This window comes from Trachymyrmex septentrionalis, unplaced genomic scaffold, assembly GCF_001594115.1.
Source record: "Trachymyrmex septentrionalis isolate Tsep2-gDNA-1 unplaced genomic scaffold, Tsep1.0 scaffold87, whole genome shotgun sequence".
NCBI classification, from domain to species: Eukaryota; Metazoa; Arthropoda; class Insecta; order Hymenoptera; family Formicidae; genus Trachymyrmex; species Trachymyrmex septentrionalis.
The window spans coordinates 3264728-3268368 of NW_017306059.1; positions in this window are offsets into that span (position 1 = coordinate 3264728).

A 3641-nucleotide genomic window follows, 5' to 3' on the forward strand; every position below is an offset into this window, starting at 1 on the left:
GTTTATCTTAGAAGCTAAATTTCTCGATCGTATGAATACTTTTTATGTATTTAAATAATATAAATTTTCATTTTCGCTTATTATTAAGATAATACGGTTCTGTGATTGTTTTATCACCAAAACTATAATACTTAAAATAGTCGATTTTATGGAGATTTCGAGCTTCTTAACTCGTCAAGTAATATAAATCGATTAACTTGTCAAGTAATACTTGCACTTTTTTAACATGGATAGAAATTAATTTTTCATTTAACATGTGAAAAAGAAGAGACAACGAAACTATATAATTAAATATTTAATTGAAAGCAATTCTATTTGTTTAGATTAACTTAAATGACAATTATCATTTTTGTAAGTGCGGATAGAATTTTATTTTCTTGTTGCTTGATAAGGAGAAAGATTTAATTATTTTAGTCAGAGTTTTTGGTTGAAGTAATCGATGTTTAATGTTTTTATTCGGAGAAGAAAGAATATAACGTATAGGAATATCACATTTGTTAGCAATATTGGTTACCTTTCTCTCCCACAGATAAATTTGAGATTAAATACTTGAAACTCGATAATTTACTGATAAAGAACATTCTATAACTAGATAGACAACAAATATAAAAAGAAGAAGAAAGAGACGAGAAAAGAAACTTTAACGAAAAACCTAACTGATATAAAAATCTAACTGGGAGTTTAAAAGATTTTCGAAAAACTAAAAATTTAATGATATAAAGTGTGAAATAAGTCTTCTGCACATTGAACCTTCTCTTTTTGTCTTTTTTAATACTTATACTCACATCAAAGAATGATACCAAAGAATTATTTTTGGATATTAACTACAGAGGAAACAAACATCGAAACAAGCAAAAAAAAGTTGAAAAAACGAGAAATGGAAATGAACAATTTATCTCCTAACAAAGGATCCTTCGACTTAGATGTGATTTTCGACTTAGGAGTGTTAATTCTTTTGAAAGATTTGTCAATACGATTTTCTTGCGGAAAAAACCGATTTCTTTGTCAACGTGATATTTTTTTACTAATAATCTCTCATTTTTAAGAAAGAAAAGAATGCCACAACAATACCTGTCTATCTTATAGGTAATCTGACTTTGAGTACTCAGAATATTCGAAAATATTTTAAAAGATAGTTTAGAGTATTAAAAATGAAAACTAAAAATCGATTTTTAGATGCCGAAAGAGAATACCCCTTAAATCAATCGCTAATCGATTTTTAATTGAATTCGATCCGATCAATTGTCACTTAAACATCTTCCAATTAATATCAAATCGATCGTCAATCGGAATTTTCGATTAATTTAGCTTAAATCAATCGCTAATCGAATTATTTTCAATTAAATTCGCTTATATCAATTGTCAATTAAATGACCTTCGATCAATTTCGCTTGAGTCAATCGTCATTCCAAATAAAGTTTCTAATATATTTGCTTAAATTAATCGTAAATTGAACTATATTTAATTGAATTTTTTTATATCAATTATCAATTAAATATATAACTTAATTTAAATGTAATTATTTAAGTGCAACTCTGTATATTTATATACAACATACACACACACACACACACACACACACACACACACACACACACACACACACATTTGAATCCTAGTAAGCTTTAACTAAATTCAAATTGCTCAGAAAATTATTAAATTAAAACAAATTCAATTTGCTTATTTTATAAAATTATTTCTTTAATCAATTTTATAATATTCTTTAAATACAAATAAATTCTTGTCTTGAGTACATAATAATGAGCTTACTACAATTTGTAATAAGTATATTTTAAGATTATTATCACGAAAATATTCTTTGTTAAAAATACATACAAAGAAAAAGGCAAATTGAGCATTTTTCTTAGCTATAAAATCATATTTTTCTGTGCGTATTCATGTGCATGTAAAAGATGTACGTACATTATATATTTTTATGCATGTATACACATGCAGTCAGTGTATATAATAACATATACTGTATATATAAAATATATTATTATACATATATTATATTATTAATAGTAATGTAAACATAATTTTTAATTATAACAATGTTATAATTATATTATATATATGATCGTTAAAATTTACAGTTGTTTCTGAATTATTGCCACGCGTGCTTCTTCAAAAGAATAGGATTACGTCAATCTGAACATCGTGATAATGAAGTATAATAATAGCGTGCGAGCATAGTAGCAATTAGCTAATAGTTCGATTAAACACGTGTATCGTTAGGGGCAACATGTTGCCGCAACCGACGTCGTTGCGGATGATGCCGTACATGTTGCGGCAATCCTTGTCTCTGACAATGAAAAAAGAAAAAAAGAGAAGAGTAGAGAAACAGAGAGAAAGAGAGAGAGAGAGAGAGAGAGAGAGAGAGAGAGCTTGAAAAAAGAGAAAGAAAAAAAGGAGAGATACTTTTCGAACCCGGACAAAGTTTGCGTGCAGAAAAAAATTTAACGCTTTATATATCGCGTATTGCTTTTTCCGCAGTTGAAATCATGAGTCGCTAAAGTGGAACTTCGCATTTCGATGAATCACGCTACCGATAGTGCATTATGTGTGTATACGAAGACAATTATTTAGTCACGTTAGAATTTTCCTATTCGTTACATTTTCACTCGACAAATATTATATTTCTTTCTAATTCTTAAATTTGAAACTGGTTTAAATATTTATTTCAAAATTGATATTGAGTCAATAATTAATAAACATCAGTTATTAACATTATTAGGAAAAAAAGAAGAAAAGAAAGAGAAACAAAAAATACAGACAAATTTTAAACTTTTTCAGTCTTATCTAAATATTAATATAATAGAGACAAATAAAATTCTTAAAACCTTATATAAATAATCTTATTTTTCTCCTTCTACTATGGTAAAATTTTCTTTTTTTTGTCAGTTTATTGCACTATTACACATAATTGTATGTATGCAACGCTCAGTTAGCAATGTTTCATTAATTTTCATCTACTATAAATAAACTTAAGGAATATCATTGCGTTCCGCATAAGAATGATTTCCATTGAAATCTTTATGCGTATTGCAATGTATTGCATAGTCAAAAAGGATTTTGTATATATACATATATATGAGAGTGGCCTGTCAGCAATTTACATCTATTCTTGTGTACATGTATATAGAAGAATATTGAAATATTTGCATATTTTTACAAATGCATCTCAATATTTACACGAATTATAAGTTATAAAACTGCAAATAATCATTACTCATTATTTATTTGTTAGCATTTAGTATTTAGAAAATACATCGAAACACTTACATGCGTTTCTAAATAAATTTACAGCTCCACGCGATTTAGATCTTTATGCGCGACGTTTGATATTTCTAGTTGCTTACTGCATTAATAGAATCATCATATTGTATTGAGAAAAAAATATTTTAACCAAAAATATATATATGTACATATAATTATCTTATCATTTATATACGAAGGTGCGGCACACTATCTCTTAGATATGATATTTTTAATATAGAATGTCATTGATCTTTTTATATTTTGAATTGTTAGCTATCTTAACTGCAACATCTGAGCAATAGAGCTAGTTAATTAAAAATTTTACCAAACTTTTTACTGTCAAAATGATTATTACATGCATGATTAAGGCTTCAGTCCCT